This window comes from Lepus europaeus, chromosome 8 (genome assembly GCF_033115175.1).
Source record: "Lepus europaeus isolate LE1 chromosome 8, mLepTim1.pri, whole genome shotgun sequence".
In the NCBI taxonomy this organism is placed as follows: Eukaryota; Metazoa; Chordata; class Mammalia; order Lagomorpha; family Leporidae; genus Lepus; species Lepus europaeus.
In genome coordinates, this window is record NC_084834.1 from 102885817 (window position 1) to 102903923 (window position 18107).

The following is an 18107-nucleotide window of genomic DNA, read 5'->3' on the forward strand; positions in this document are numbered from 1 at the left end:
TATTTGACACTTTGTGTTCTATGTGGGGGCAAACTGATGAAATCTTTACTTAATATATACTAAATTGATCTTCTATATATAAAGATAATCAAAAATGAATCTTGATGTGAATGGAATGGGAGAGGGAGTGGGAGATGGGAGGGTTGCAGGTGGGAGGGAAGTTATGGGGGGGGAAATCCATTATAATCCATAAACTGTACTTTGGAAATTTATATCTACTAAATAAAAGTTTAAAAAGAAATTCATTGTGATACAGACAACACATTTAAACAGACAAAACATGTTGTTAAGAACCTTGAGTATTAGATTAAATTTTTAAATGAAATATTATTTTTGAGATACTTATTTCCAGTAATTCCTGTAAAAACCAACTCAGTTGGCCTTTAGGACTACAACTAATCCTGTTGATCCAGCATGACATCCACTAAATCAGATTCTTAAACTATAAAAATTTTATGTTTGCCAAAATTTTGGGTAGTCATAGCCACAATAATTTTTTTAATTATTATTTGACAGATAGAGTTAGACAGTGAGAGAGAGAGACAGAGAGAAAGATCTTCCTTCTGTTGGTTCACCCCCCAAATGGCCGCTACGGCCAGAACTATGCTGATCTGAAACCAGGAGCCAGGTGCTTTCTCATGGTCTCCCATATGGGTGCAGGGCCCCATGCTTGGGCCCTCCTCCACTGCCTTCCTGGGTCACAGCATAAACACTAGCCAACACCATAGACTTCTCAATAGGTTCAGCTTACACAATTCTGCAGGAAAAATTAGTCAATCAAACTTTCTGCTCAATGGGTGCCCAAACTTTTGAGCCTAGGCAGCTGCAGACAAAAATAGCTTTCAGATGAGATAAAGATCCTGAAATACTTCTTGTAATATAGGAAATGAAACATGGCTTTGCTAGTGTGATCCTGACTCAATGAGGGTCAACTTTTTCTGAGAATGTTACACCTGTTTATGGATCAACTGAATCCTCAGTAAGAGACTCCTTCTCCAAGAGCCTGGGTCTTCTATAATCTGAAGTAGAATCTTCAATAGTCTCCTACTCTAGGCATCTGTATTATATTCTGAGAGCTACTGTAGCAAAGTACCAAAAAGTACTTTGAGTGGTTGTTTTAAATAACAGAGGTCTAATGTCTCACAGTTCTGGAAGCTAGAAATGTGAAATTAAGTTGTTAGGGTCATGATCACTCAGAAACCTGTAGAAAAAATTCTTTCTTGCTTCTTTTTTGCTTCTGGTGATCATCAGCAGTCTTGGGCATTCCTTGTCTTTTAGATATGTCACTTCAATTTCTGCCTTTGCTGTCATTTGACCATTTTCTTACTGTGTGTTCTTTTCTCTTCTTATACTAGTTTCCTGGACTAAGGGAAAACTCCAATGGTTGAGACACCAATTGGGATATCTACATCCCAAGTGGAGTGTCTGGGTTTGAGTCTCAGTTCTGCTTCTCTTTACTGGTTGCTGCTAATCATGTATGCTCTGGTAGTCAGTGGTGATACCTCAAGTAATTGGATCTTTGCATCCCACCTAAGAGACATGGGTTTAGTTCCTAGCTTTTAGCTCTGACATGACCTAGCTTTGGCCATTTCAGGCATTTGGGAAGCAAACCAGCTCGTGCAACTTCGTCTCTTTCTCTCTCTCTAATAAAATAAATAAAAATGTATTTTAAAAATTAAAGAATAAATAAAGGTGCATTCCACTGAAGTATGACCTCATCTTAATTTTGCTAATATCTACTGTGACCTATTTCAAAATATGGTCACATTCAGAGAATTAAGGCATAAGACTTAAACTTAACTTTTTAAGGAAGGTGTATTGCACAATTTAAGCCGCAATAGCATTCCTGACTACAAAATACCTTGTCCATTTTTGCATGAACAAGATGGATATCTTATAGCTATTACCACAGCCTCTATCTGGACCTGATTGCAAAGGTCTGATCACTAAACTATTTGCGGGTGCTTCTGTTGAACTAGTCCAAGGTTCCCCTCCTGGATCCTTTTCAGTACAGACATCACTACTGCTGAGATTTCATCACTCTCATCCTCTCACATTGCAGCTCACTGTTGTGTCACCCTGCCACTCTATTGTCCCCACCTGAAGAAGGGCTCTCTCCCAATTGTTTTGCCTCTGTTAGAAAACTCCTTTACCTCACCTTAGATTTATTAAAGACTCTGATTGAGAACTTTGAAGCAACATTATTTGTTGATGGGTCCTACCACAAAACTAAATCTAAAACAGGAGGTAATCAATTTGGATGAATGATCATTAATTTAAGCTCTCCTTTATATTGGAATATAATCATCTATCTGGGGCAAAATCATCAGATCAGATGGTAATTTATCTTGGGCTTTCTGGAGTTTATCAACTAGCCAGCCTGGAAAGTAAAAACACATGTCAATATTTGTGCATTTAGCAGGTAGTGCATTTAAAGTAGTACATGACTTTGGGACACTCTGGAGAAGAATTTCTCACTGCTGCCAAACCCTTGTCAAGAATGGACACCAACTGAAGGGACTTGAAATGCATTCCTCCTTCCTAGAATGGGCTATTATAAAGGTTAAGGCTCATGCCAAGGAGCTAGTAGAGTGGCCCAGGAAATGCTGTTGTTGATTAATGCATTAAGCACACAGTTTTAACCACAGTTATGATCTCAACTAGATTCCTGTGGGACAAATAATCTCTGGAGGACTTCTAAGAGATCATTAAAAAATAATCAGATATTTAGCTTATGATTTAGAAAATCAAGAAAGAAAAAATACAGTTGTGTCATTCAGATGATCTCTGGTGCTGTCAAGTTAGCTGTTTGATACCATCAGATGATTTCAAATAGATACTAGTTAAACACCTCCATAAAAGTACTCATGCTGACACAGATGTGTTAAATCAATGGAGATGAGGAAACATTAGAAAGATAGCTGCAGATCATGTATCACCTGTTTAAAACATGGCACAAGGAAGCTGTAAATGGAGAGTGTGGCCATGGAATAAAGCATTAAGGACCATTTGAACACCACCAGATGACTTTATTCAACTTCCATTCTCTTTAGCCTTCAAATATGTCATAATTATTGCCTGTTGATTTTCTGATAAGAGTTGAAGCAACATTTCCTTGCTTTAAAGTAACAGCACTTACAATTGCTAAAAAAGGTAGCTAGATTTGGTGTATCCAACTTGGAGAAAACAGTTCTTATATCAAGTGACCAACCTACACATTTTTGGGATCTATTATAAAAGAATTTAGTGAGTCATTACTCATTACTCTGATAGTATACTGCTTCTGCTGTTCACAATCTTCTGGGAAAATTGTAGGGAATGGTGTCATTTGCATATTTAAATTAACAAAGCTTTCAGAATCCATTCACTCCCATGGACAAAGTACTTGCAATACCCTTCATGGCTGAATAATCCACTCCCTTGGGGACGCTGGTCCTACCTATGTGAATGGGTCACTGGAAAGCACATATATTTAGGAATTTAACCTCTGATACTAGACTCCATCCTATTGCACACAGACATGGAAAAAACTGTAATGAATTTACATTATAGTCAGTTTCAACACCGAGAAGAAGGTTGCCCTCCTACAACTTCTTCCCAAGCAGCCTCTCTGATCTTCAACCAATAGATTTCTTTTACTGGGAGAGGCAGCAGAATAAATTACTTTTGAACTTCGTTGAATGAGATGCTTATCAGGTATTCTTCACATTTACAGTGAAATTACAGGCTGTCAATTCTTGGGTTCACATTGCAAAAGTAAATTAGCAACCAGAATTCCACACAATTAGAAGAGTACTTCAAAAGGGGCTCTCAGAATGCGCATTTTCAGAGGTCCTCTATAAGTAGCTAATCTTCATGAGCAAATTGCCGACCCAACTTTAAGGATAAGCCAGGTAGAGGGGCGGAGCCAAGATGGCGAATAGTGAGGTCGCACATTGATAGTCTGGGAAAGAGAGGTTGATATAAGAGGAATTACAGTAAATACAGGGAAAGGCCCAGGGGAAAAAATGCAGAGGAAACTCGTCTGGATCTAGTGGAGGAGACACAGACAACCTGCGGTGAGAGCAAGGACGCTCACAGCTCTGGCTCCGAATCTTCACATTCGCACTGGAGGGGGAGGTGAGCTCAGTAATCCGAGACATTGGCTGGAGAAGCAGCAGACAGAGAGGGAACTGGGCTGGAAGCTGCGCAGGGAGAGCTCACCAAACTAACTTCAGGAGAGAAGAAAAAGAAATAGGGGTGGGGGGTGGGGCCAGTACGGACGAGTTTCTCTCTCCGCCCACCTAGCAAAGGTGTGCAAGAGACAAAGAGCAGGCGCCATTCTCGATATAAGTAAAAGGTGCGCGCCCTCAGGGCTGTGCATGACGTCAGAGCTGTGCACAACAGGGCCGCGCACGTGAACTCAGAGCTGAGCTCAAACTAAGTCAAACAGAAAATCCTGACACTGGGGGGGAGGGGGAGGTGAAATACCAGGAGGTTAGGATTTAATAAAAGGGCATAACTAATGAACTGAGGTGGGGGGAAAAAAATAGAGAGACGATGGGGTGAGAGTGCTCATGGAGGTCATGTGACTACTCTCCAGAGACGCTACAATTCGGTAACCTTAGCAACCCGGTGGGAAACTGAAGGAGAAACGAACCCACACTGAGCACAGCACAGATACTTTGGGTGATCTGTGGGGAAAAAAAAAAAAAAAGCAGACGATTCCTACACCCACAGAAGCCAGAGATTGGAAACTAACTACCATCAATTCTGCTCAGCTGTGTGGTATTACTTCCCTCCTGAAAATAAAGGAATAAATAAATAAAGAGAGAGAGAGAGAGAGAGAGATCTACAATGCCTAACCCTGAAGAACTAAGCAGAGCTCTCTGCCCTCACACATCTCAGGCCACCAAGGCTACTCCAATAGCAGACAGCCCACTTACATAGTCATAGTATAACAAGAAAAAAAAAAAAAAACCACTGTAAGGAAATAATTCAAAGAATTCCTCCAAAATGCCAAGCAATAAACACAGAAACCATGGGAACAAGATCAACGAACACATTATGATGCCCCCAAATGAACAAAACACCCCAGGCCAAGATTATGAAGATGATGAGATAGAAGAAATGCAAGATACGGATTTCAAAAAATTTATGATAAAAACATTTAGAAGTTTTCAAAAGCAAATTCTTGAACTACAGAAATCCTTATTGGACAGGATAGAAAATCTCTCTCGTGAAAATGAAATCTTAAGGAGGAACCAAAATGAAACGCAGAAACTAGTAGAACAGGAAAGTGTGATAGTGAAGAGAAATCAAAATGAAATGAAGAACTCAATAGATCAAATGACAAACACATTAGAGAGCCTTAAAAACAGAGTCAGTGAAACAGAAGAGAGAATATCAGACTTAGAAGACAGAGCACAGGAAAGCATACAGTCAAACCAAAGAAAAGAAGAGGAAATTAGAAATCTAAAAAATATTGTTGGGAATCTACAGGATACTATTAAAAAACCCAACATACGAGTTCTAGGAATTCCTGAAGGCATGGAGAGAGAGAAAGGATTAGAAGGCCTTTTTAGCAAGATACTAGCAGAGAACTTTCTGGGTTTGGAGAAGAACAGAGACATCCAAGTACAGGAAGCTCACAGAACCCCTCGTAAACATGACCAAAAGAGACCCTCACCACGACACGTTGTAATCAAACTCACCTCAGTGAAATATAAAGAAAAGATTCTAAAATGTGCAAGAGAGAAACGCCAGATTACTCTCAGAGGATCCCCAATTAGACTTACAGCAGACTTCTCATCAGAAACCCTACAGGCTAGGAGGGAATGGCGAGACATAGCCCAGGTGCTAAGAGAGAAAAACTGCCAGCCCAGAATATTATATCCTGCAAAGCTCTCATTTGTGAATGATGGTGAAATTAAGACCTTTCACAGCAAACAGAAATTGAAAGAATTTGTTACCACTCGTCCGACCCTGCAAAAGATGCTAAAAGATGTGTTACACACAGAAACACAGAAACATGGTCATCTATATGAAAGAAGGTAAAGGAAGAAAACCTACCAGTAAAAGATCATAGAAAACTCAAAGCATATACTAGAAAATATCTTTGGGACAATGGCAGGGCAAAGTTACTACCTATCGATAATCACATTGAACATTAATGGATTGAAAACTAAATTTAAAAGGCAAAGACTGGCTGAGTGGATTAAGGAACAAAACCCATCTATTTGCTGCCTACAAGAAACACATCTTTCCAACATAGAAGCATACAGACTGAAAGTGAAAGGTTGGAAAAAGATATTCCACAACAACAGAAACCAAAGAAAAGCAGGTGTAGCCATATTAATATCAGACAAAATAAACTTTAACACAAAATCTGTTAAGAGAGACAAAGGGGGCACTATATAATGATTAAGGGTTCAATTCAACAGGAAGATGTAACTATTATAAATGTATACGTGCCTAATTACAGGGCACCGGTTTATTTAAAAGATATGTTAAGGGACTTAAAGGGAGACTTAGACCCCAATACAATAGTACTGGGAGACTTCAATACTCCACTCTCAGAAATAGACAGATCATCCGGACAGAAGATTAACAAAGAAACAGCAGATTTAATCGAAACTATTGCCCAAATGGATCTGACAGGTATCTACAGAACTTTCAATCCTACATCTAAAGATTTTACATTCTTCTCAGCAGTGCATGGAACCTTCTCTAGGATTGACCACATACTAGGCCATAAAGCAAGTCTCAGCAAATTTAAAAGAATTAGAATCATACCATGCAGCTTCTCAGACCAAGTGGAATGAAGGTGGAAATTAGCAACTCAGGAATCCCTAGAAAGTATACAAACACATGGAGACTGAACAACATGCTCCTGAATGAACAATGGGTCATAGAAGAAATCAAAAGAGAAATCAAAAATTTTATGGAAGTAAATGAGGATAACAACACAACATATCAAAACTTATGGGATACAGCAAAAGCAGTGTTGAGAGGAAAGTTTATATCAATAGGTGCCTATATCAAGAAATTGGAAAGGCACCAAACAGATGAGCTTTCAGCGCATCTCAAGGATCTAGAAAAACTGCAGCAAACCAGACCCAAAGCTAGTAGGAGAAGAGAAATAATTAAAATCAGAGAAGAAATCAACAGGATTGAATCCAAAAAAACATTGCAAAAAATCAGCCAAGTGAAGAGCTGGTTTTTTGAAAAAATAAATAAAATTGACACACCATTGGCTCAACTAACTAAAAAAAGAAGAGAAAAGACCCAAATCAATAAAATCAGATGAAAAAGGAAATGTAACAACAGACACCACAGAAATAAAAAGAATCATCAGAAATTATTACAAAGAGTTGTATGCCAACAAACAGGGAAATCTATCAGAAATGGACAGATTCCTGGACACATGCAATCTACCTAAATTGAACCAGGAAGACATAGAAAACCTAAATAGGCCCATAACTGAGACAGAAATTGAAACAGTAATAAAGGCCCTCCCAACAAAGAAAAGCCCAGGGCCAGATGGATTCACTGAATTCTACCAGACATTTAAAGAAGAATTAATTCCATTTCTTCTCAAACTATTCAGAACAATTGAAAAAGATGGAATCCACCCAAATTCTTTCCATGAAGCCACCATCACCTTAATCCCTAAGCCAGAGAAAGATGCAGCATTGAAAGAGAATTACAGACCAATATCCCTGATGAACATAGATGCAAAAATCCTCAATAAAATTCTCACCAATAGAATACAACAACACATCAGAAAGATCATCCACCCAGACCAAGTGGGATTTACCCCTGGTATGCAGGGATCGTTCAATGTTCGCAAAACAATCAATGTGATACACCACATTAACAAACTGCAGAAGAAAAACCATATGATTCTCTCAATAGACGCAGAGAAAGCATTTGATAAAATACAACACCCTTTCATGATGAAAACTCTAAGCAAACTGGGTATAGAAGGAACATTCCTCAATACAATCAAAGCAATATATGAAAAACCCACGGCCAGCATCCTATTGAATGGGGAAAAATTGGAAGCATTTCCACTGAGATCTGGTACCAGACAGGGATGCCCACTCTCACCACTGCTATTCAATATAGTTCTGGAAGTTTTGGCCAGAGCTATTAGGCAAGAAAAAGAAATTAAAGGGATACAAATCGGGAAGGACGAACTCAAACTATCCCTCTTCGCAGATGATATGATTCTTTATTTAGGGGATCCAAAGAACTCTACTAAGAGACTATAGGAACTCATAGAAGACTTTGGCAAAGTAGCAGGATATAAAATCAATGCACAAAAATCAACAGCCTTTGTATACACAAGCAATGCCACGGCTGAGGAAGAACTGCTAAGATCAATTCCATTCACAATAGCTACAAAAACAATCAAATACCTTGGAATAAACTTAACCAAGGATGTTAAAGATCTCTACGATGAAAATTACAAAACCTTAAAGAAAGAAATAGAAGAGGATACCAAAAAATGGAAAAATCTTCCATGCTCATGGATTGGAAGAATCAATATCATCAAAATGTCCATTCTCCCAAAAGCAATTTACAGATTCAATGCAATACCAATCAAAATACCAAATCCATTCTTCTCAGATCTGGAAAAAATGATGCTGAAATTCATATGGAGGCACAGGAAACCTCGAATTGCTAAAGCAATCTTGTACAGTAAAAACAAGGCCGGAGGCATCACAATACCAGATTTCAGGACATACTACAGGGCAGTAGTTATCAAAACAGCATGGTACTGGTACAGAAACAGATGGATAGACCAATGGAACAGAATAGAAACACCAGAAATCAATCAAAACTTCTACAGCCAACTCATATTTGATCAAGGATCCAAAACCAATCCCTGGAGTAAGGACAGTCTATTCAATAAATGGTGCTGGGAAAATTGGATTTCCACGTGCAGAATCATGAAGCAAGACCCCTACCTTTCACCTTACACAAAAATTCACTCAACATGGATTAAAGACTTAAATCTATGACCCAAAACCATCAAATTATTAGAGAGCATTGGAGAAACCCTGCAAGATATTGGGACCGGCAAAGACTTCCTACAAAAGACCTGGCAGGCTCAGGCAGTCAATTAACTATTAACTATTAATAATAGTTAACCAAAATTAACTATTGGGATTGCATCAAACTGAGAAGTTTCTGTACTGCAAAAGAAACAGTCAGGAGAGTGAAGAGGCAACCGACAGAATGGGAAAAAATATTTGCAAACTATGCTACAGATAAAGGGTTGATAACCAGAATCTATAAAGAACTCAAGAAACTCAACAACATCAAAACAAACAACCCACTTAAGAGATGGGCCAAGGACCTCAATAGACATTTTTCAAAAGAGGAAATCCAAATGGCCAACAGACACATGAAAAAATGTTCAAGATCACTAGCAATCAGGGAAATGCAAATCAAAACCACAATGAGGTTCCACCTCACCCCGGTGAGAATGGCGCACATTCAGAAATCTACCCACAATAGATGCTGGAGAGGATGTGGGGGAAAAGGGACACTAACCCACTGTTGGTGGGAATGCAAACTGGTTAAGCCACTATGGAAGTCAGTCTGGAGATTCCTCAGAAACCTGAATATAACCCTACCATACAACCCAGCCATCCCACTCCTTGGAATTTACCCAAAGGAAATTAAATTGGCAAACAAAAAAGCCGTCTGCACCTTAATGTTTATTGCAGCTCAGTTTACAATAGCTAAGACCTGGAATCAACCCAAATGCCCATCAACAGTAGACTGCGTAAAGAAATTATGGGGCATGTACTCTATAGAATACTATACAGCAGTAAGAAACAATGAAACCCGATCATTTGCAACAAGATGGAGGAATCTGGAAAACATCATGCTGAGTGAATTAAGCCAGTCCCAAAGGGACAAATATCATATATTCTCCCTGATTGGCGACAACTAACTGAGCTCCAAAGGGGAAACCTGTTGAAGTGAAATGGACACTATGAGGAACAGTGACTTGGTCAGCTCTTGTGCTGACTGCTGATGTACAATGTAATACTTCATCCATTTTAGTATTTTTTCACTGTTTTGTTCTAGTACTATTGGTTGAACTCTGTAATTAACACACAATTATTCGTAGGTGTTTAAAGCTTAACTGAAAAGTGATCCCTGTTAAATATAAGAGTGGGAATAAGAGACGGAGGAGATGTACAATTTGGGAGATGCTCAATTGGACTTGACCCAAATGGTGGAGTTAGAAATGTGCCAGGGGATTCCAATACAATCCCATCAGGGTGGCATGCAACAATGCCATCTCACTAGTCCAAGTGATCAATTTTAGTTCACAAATGATCACACTGATAGGTCTAAGAGTCAAAGGAATCACACAAACAAGACTAGTTTCTGCTAACATTAACTGATAGAATCAAAAAGGGAGAGAAAGATCCAACATGGGAAGCGGGATACACAGCAGACTCATAGAATGGCAGATGTCCTAAACAGCACTCTGGCCTCAGAATCAGCCCTCAAGGCATTCAGATCTGGCTGAAGAGCCCATGAGAGTATTTTAGGCATGGAAAGCCAAGACACTGTGGCAAAACAAAAAAAAGAAGAAGAAGACGACCTAAATGAAAGATCTCTGTGAGTGAGATCCCAGTGGAAAGAACCAGGCCATCAGAGAAGGAGGTACTTTTCTCTGAAGGGAGGAGAGAACTTCCACTTTGACTATGACCCTGTCAGAATAAGATCGGAGTCGGCGAACTCAAAAGGCCTCCATAGCCTTGGAAACTCATGACTAGAGCCTAGGGAGATTACTGACGCCATAAATAAGAGTGTCAAATTGTTAAGTCAACAACAGGAGTCACTGTGTACTTACTTCTCATGTGGGATCTGTCCTTAAATTAGGGTCCAATGTGAACTAATGCTATAACTAGTACTGAAATCGTATTCTACACTTTGTGTTTCTGTGTGGGTACAAACTGATGAAATCTTTACTTAATATATACTAAATCAATCTTCTGTATATAAAGATAATTGAAAATGGAAAAAAAAAAAAAGGATAAGCCAGGTAGGGAGCAGGTGCCCCTCAAGATGAATCAGAACCATATAGTATTTCTTCTGCTTTCCACTGCTTGCTTAAAATAATTCTCTCATTTTCTATAAATCCCTGATCGTAATCTGTCCCTAATGCTGCTTTCTCTTTCTCCTTTTTATGACAGCCATCATGTCAGAATATAACCTTTCTAATGCCTTTATTAGATTATCACTGGATATAGCAACTGACCTCAGTATTTTTATTCCTGGACATTATATCTATCATGGAACCCATGATAAAACCTTTGAGGTAAATTCTGGTTTCATTAAATGAGTTCATAGGAAATTATGGCTGAAGGTGTTTCCACCTGCATCTGCTTGGGCAAATGACCTTCACCAACTATATCTGTGAATTTGCCACCTCCATCTCTTCCACTGATATGATGCTAATATATTCTAAATTTTGATTTGGTAGCCTTCATCTTGTGGTGGATCAAACGTTTATCACCTATGAGACTAATAGAGACACATATATGTAACACAACTACTGTAAGACCTTGATTTTGACCTTGTGCCACGAATGACTCTTTTTTTCCTGGCTCTCCAGGTTCCTCTACTGGATAATACCTCTTTTATGCTGAGGATGTCTCATCCTGTTTGCTTCAAATCAATACTTCATACACTTTTATGAATAGTATTCTGAGACTTGTCTGTACAAAGAGGCTCTAATTCCACAAATCACTAAGCCTGGGAAATTCTGATTCAGACACAAGCTCCAACACAATGCCACCTTTGATTATTTGGTATTCTACCTGGGAAATTACTGACTCGTTATTTATGCAAACAATTAAAGTAGTGTTCCCACTTGTGGGAATCATACACATAAAAAATAATGCATGAAACTTATCACTAATTTGGCAGAAGTTATTAATGACATCACCTGTGCTTTAGATGGAAAGCAGATCAGTCCCAATTCATTGGCACGAGTAGTGATGGACAATCACATTGCCCTAGGTTTCTTCTTGGCTAGTCATGGTCACATCTGTGCCACTGCTACTTCTCGCTCTACTTATATAAATGAAACAGCCAAGGTATTACAGGTTATATACATCACTATAATGAAAAAGCTACTTGATTCTTTAAGGTTGATCTTCATGGTTAATTTCATTTGTTCTTGGCTTGGGTTTGGCAACTGGACTTCCTGATTTCATGCTTCCTTTAGGAATTAATCATTGTTCCTCTTTCTGTCATAGTGGTCATTACATCGGTCCATTGCATTTGGCCCAGAATGGCTGCTCTCTCATCAGGTTGCCATAATGATCTAGCAAAAATGTCAAGGCGATCTTGCTTGACTATGGAGGTGGGGAGATGAGCCCTATGAAATGAAGATTTAGATCTTAGCCTTCTATGAAGTGGTTTCTCAGAAGTGAGAGACTAACCAATAATGGGGCCTGAAAAACTGAATGTATTGTACAAACAGTTGGTGAGCAAACCATACAGGCCCTGACCTGTAACCTCTAAAACCTCCAAAGCAATTTCTCCACAATAGTCAGGGCAGGGTCAGTCACTACCAGCTACTTTTTTTTTTTTTTTTTGGCCTAGGCCTCCACTTTAGGATGAACCAGAGTAAACCAAATATGTTCCTCAAACTAATTACAAGCAATGTTCTGGTTTTAGTTATCCCTTCTCCAGCTTCCAGTGCCAACAATCTTCAATCAGATTAGAGAAAAAAGCCTTTCTTTTTTTTTTTTTTTTCTTTTTGACAGGCAGAGTGGATAGTGAGAGAGAGAGAGAGACAGAGAGAAAGGTCTTCCTTTTTGCCGTTGGTTCACCCTCCAATGGCCGCTGCGGCCGGCACATCGCGCCGATCCGAAGCCAGGAGCTTCTCCTGGTCCCCCATGCAGGTGCAGGGCCCAAGGACTTGGGCCATCCTCTACTGCCTTCCCGGGCCATAGCAGAGAGCTGGCCTGGAAGAGGGGCAACTAGGACAGAATCCGGCGCCCCAACCGGGACTAGAACCCGGCGCCACAAGGCAGAGGATTAGCCTGTTAAGCCACGGCGCCGGCCTTAAAGCCTTCCTTTTTTAAAAGATCTATTTATTTATTTGGAAGTCAATGTTACACAGAGAGAGAAGGAGAGGCATAGAGACACAGAGAGAGAGGTCTTCCATCTGCTGGTTCATTCCTCAGATGGCCTCAACAGTTGGAACTGAGCCAATCTGAAGTCAAGAGCTAGGAGCCTCTTCTTGGTCTTCCACACGGGTGCAGGGGCCCAAGGAACTGGGCCATCTTTTACTGCTTTCCCAGGCCATAGCAGAGAGCTGGACTGACACCCACACACATGGGATGCTGGCACTGCAGACAGCGGTTTACCTGCTATGCCACAGTGCCGCCCTGCTTTTTTAAATTATCAGCTTTTCTACTTCCTTGCCTATCTTTGAATCCCTGCTTCATGTAAGTTATGGAGTCTGAATTCCTTGAAGTGGCAAACACTGGGTAAAGGGTCTGTTCTCATTTCAGCAGGCTTTGTTTATTTCTACAGGTTCCAATCAGTGGCTTAGCTTTGTTTTAGGATATTTATGACAATGGACATAAAGTCAGTAAAATTATAAAATCAGTCTCAGATATGAGTTGGGTAGGGAGGAAGGTTCTCTTGTTAAGCTGAAGGACAAGCAGCTTCTGAAAAATTGCCTGGAAATCTTCTGGAGCATACAAAGGGGAGGAAAAGCATTGATTTGTTGGGCTTTATAAAATGACGTGATGGGCTGGATGGAATCTTTATTTTTTTGCACTAAGAAAAGAAAGCGAAAAAATGCTCAGTGCTTTGTGTCCATGAGCAATCTTCTTACCCAGATTCTAAAAGCACTTTGCAAAAATCATCTGGTGTCAAGTATTGTAAATCCTTTTTCAAAAATGAGAAGTGGGAACATTGTTGATTTTTTTCAGGAGAGTAGAATAAAGATTTTTGTAATTCCCATTAAATACATGTATTTGAATACTTATTTTGGTATAATAATAAGCTAGTCTTTACGGTAGGCTTTTATATATTGTGTATGCTATGTCAACTCCTAAAAAAAAAAAATCCTTACTGACTTTTAAATTTAATCTTTCTTCCTATTATGTAAAAAAAGCTGGCCCTGAAGTTACATGTGTATGTGAATTGAGTTTGTGGCTGAATGTGCACCTGATGCCCCAGCCCTATCTTGTGGACAATATTTTCTATCATCTGGAATTTGCTCTTCTTTCTCTGATTCTATAGGGGAAGAAAAACCTTTTTCATAATCTTCGTTTTTCTGCGTTAGTCTGGAAGAGTGCTTTACTGTTATAAATGTGGCCTGTAAATCTAATTTTTTGAATTCAGGCTTATTACTTTGAATTCCATCAGAACTATATATTTATATATATATATATGTATTTTTTTGAAAAAACTTAGGTGTATGAAATGTATTATTTTTAAATCAAAATTTACTACTAGTATAATGATTCTTGACTTTCTAGAATGCTTCTGAAAATTTCTGAAGGCTAATATTAAAAACAACAGCAAGAGGCTGGCGCTGTGGCGTAGCAGGTAAAGCTGCCGCCTGCAGTGCCGGTATCCCATATGGGCACCAGTTCGAGTCTAGCGCCTCCATTTCTGATTCAGCTCTCTGCTATGGCCTGGGAAAGCAGTAGAGGATGGTACAAATCCTTGGGCCCCTGCACCTACGTGGGAGACCAGGAAGAAGCTCCTGGCTCCTGGCTTTGGACTGGTGCAGCTCTGGCCATTGCAGTCCGTTGGAGAGTAAACCAGCGGTTGAAAGACCTCTCTCTCTCTCTCTCTGAATCTCCTTCTTTCTGTGTAACTCTGACTTTCAAATAAATAGACAAATCTTTTAAAAAAAATAGCAAATGTATGCCAAATGAATTTCTTATAGTAGAGAGGTAGGTAGTGAAATAAAATGTCAACAGGTTTTTATAATTTCAGGAAGGCTGGTAGAGAATCTTCTTTATTTATTTTTAACATTTTTTAAAAAATTATTTGAAAGAGGGAAAGAGAGAACTCCTATCTGATGATTCATTCCTCAAATGCCTGCACTGGCCAGGGCTAGGCCAAGGTCAAAGCTGGAAGCTGGAAGCTCAGTCCAGGTCTCCTGTGTGGGAGACAGGTACCCGAATACTTAGAGCTGTTACTGTAGCCCCTGCGGATCTGTGTTAGCGGAAAGCTGAAGTCAGAACCTGAAGCCAGGTAGTCAGACTTAGGTACTCTGATCTTAGCCATCAGGCCACATGTTCAACCCCTTTTCCGAGCTTTAAAAATGGTCTTTCCTTGCAGTAGAAGATTGTCCAAGCCCTTGGGCCCCTGCACCCATGTGGGAGACCTGGAAGAAGCTCCTGGCTCCTGGCTTCAGATTGGCGCAATTGTGGCCAATTGGGGAGTGAACCAGCGGATGACAGACCTCTCTCTCTCTCTCTCTCTCTCTCTCTCTCTGCCTCTGCCTCTCCTTCACTCTCTGTGTAACTCTGACTTTCAAATAGATAAATAAATCTTTTTTTTTTTTTTAAGAAAATAGTCTTTTCTTTGTGGTCTTGATTTCCTCATTGCCAGTGTTGGAGATCTGGGTATCACCTTGGACTTGTAGAATGTTACAGCCTGGCTTAATCTGCTTCCCCTCTCCCTTCCCTGGGTTCCTCTTTGCAGACATGTTGTTACCTACAGAGGTGATGTAAGAATTAATTACTTAAGTGACCCTGCACTGACAAGGTTATGCTTTTCAATTTGGTCATTATTTCTTTTTCTATAACCTGTGCACACTCTTATAGTCTTTAAAAAGAACTTCGTTTCCCACTGTATTTTACCTTTTTCTCCTTAATAACTGCAGTGTTAGACTCCCAGTTTCATTATTAATACTTTCTGAGTGCAGAACATGACATAAATATATGAGTCTCTGTCCTGCTACTGGTCTTTGAAGGTGAAATTTAAGATTTGCTCTCCTGCTTCTACATTTCTCCTTGCATTTTTGAAACTTTCTCATACCACCAAGAAGCTATCTGGGCTTCTTGTTAGAATAAAATAGAGTTTCTTAAATCCACAAATTTTTACTCATTTATTTAACAGTTATTACTACCTGTCGTTTACTCTGCTAAGCAGCCTGGATGCAAAGATGTTAAGATATATGTCCTTCCCTTGAGGGCCTCACTCTAGTCATGAGGAACTCAAGGTCCGCTAGTGGAGACCAGTGTGTGACTTCCAGATGGAATCTCGGATCTTCTTCCTTGGATATTTAAGAAACAATGTTCAAATGCACTTCTTGTGCATCTCGGAGGAAACGCTTTGTCTTTGGCAAGGTTTTATTGTTATTGCTGTTGTTGCTTTAGAGTGCATGGACTTCCAGTCTCATGTTCACCGTATTCCAATTTCCTGGTTACTCCAATAACTTGATTTTTCTTGCACCTCATCTCTCACGACCATTTTGTTTTCTATGTCTTTCATAGGCCCAGATGTGGAATTCTGTCCTCCTTCCTCGATTTCCTTCAAAATATAAGGTGCATGTGGTTTATATTTATAAAGTTTTGGAGATGATGTGATGACAAAAGATCACACAGAGAATAATTCCATGTGAATGATATCTACACTCTTCTTTTTTTTTTAAATTTTTTTTTGACAGGCAGAGTGGACAATGAGAGAGAGACAGAGAGAAAGGTCTTCCTTTTTGCCGTTGATTCACCCTCAAATGGCTGGCACGGCCGGCACGCTGTGGCCGGTACATCGCGCTGATCTGAAGCCAGGAGCCAGGTGCTTCTCCTGCTCTCCCATGCGGGTGCAGGGCCCAAGGACCTGGGCCATCCTCCACTGCACTCCTGGGTCATAGCAGAGAGCTGGCCTGGAAGAGGGGCAACTAGGACAGAATCCGGTGCCCCGGCTGGGACTTGAACCCTGTGTGCTGGCACCGCAGGTGGAGGATTAGCCTATTGAGCCATGGCACCAGCCTACACTCTTTTTAGAATCTCTTGGGCCATCTCTACTACTAGGAGCTGGACATTTTGCTCCATTGTTTCCCTTATGTAGAGGTTATATAGAGGTTGCTTTGTCATTTGGTCCTTCCTCAATCTCCCTACATTTCTCCCTCCTTCTGTTTTCAATCTCCAATGTTATGGCTCACATTTTACACAAAGCCCTGGTCTGAAGCGCCAGCATCCCACATGGGCCCTGGTTCTAGTCCCAGTTGCTCCTCTTCCGATCCAGCTCTCTGCTATGACCTGGGAAAGCAGTGGAAGATGGCCCAGGTCCTTGGGCCCCTTCACCTGCGAGGGAGACCTGGAAGAGGCTCCTGGCTCGTGGCTTCAGGTCAGCACAGCTCCAGCTGTTGCGGCCAACTGGGGAGTGCACCAGCAGATGGAAGACCTCTTTCTCTCTCTCTGCCTCTCCTCTCTCTGAAACTCTTTCAAATAAATAAATAAAACTTTAAAAAAAGAAAGGCTGAGTTAGAGAGAGAGAGAGAGAGAGAGAGAGAGAGGAAGAGAGAGAAAGAGAGATGAGAGAGAGAGAGAGAGAGGGAGAGAGAGAAAGAGAGATGAGAGAGAGAGAGAGAGAGAGAGAGAGAGAGAGAGAGAGAGGAAGGAGAGAATGTCTTCCATCCACTAGTTCACTCCCCAAATGGGCACAAAAGCCAGGACTGGACCAGACCAAAGCCAGGAGCCAGGAGTGTTTTCCGGGTCTTCCACGTGGGTTCAGGGGCCCAAGGACTTGGACCATCTTCTGCTGCTTCCCCAGGCACATTAGCAGGAAGTTGGGTCAGAAATGCAGCAGCTAGGACTCAAACTGGCACCCACATGGGATGGTGGCTCTGCAGGTGGCAGCTTAGCCTTTCTGCACCACAGTGTTGGCCCCTGTAGTAGGATTTTTGATTAAGCAAATCTCAATTCATTTTTCCTAGAGAATGTGATATGGACTCACTCACAAATTTTCCTTATTTATCATTCAGGTGTGCAAGGAGATTGTCTTTATTATGAACCAAAAGGAAGGAAATCTAACACTTAGAGGTATGTTCCTAAATTTTACCATAAACTTTAAAAGTTGCATTGCTCATTTTTAAGAGATCTCCTATG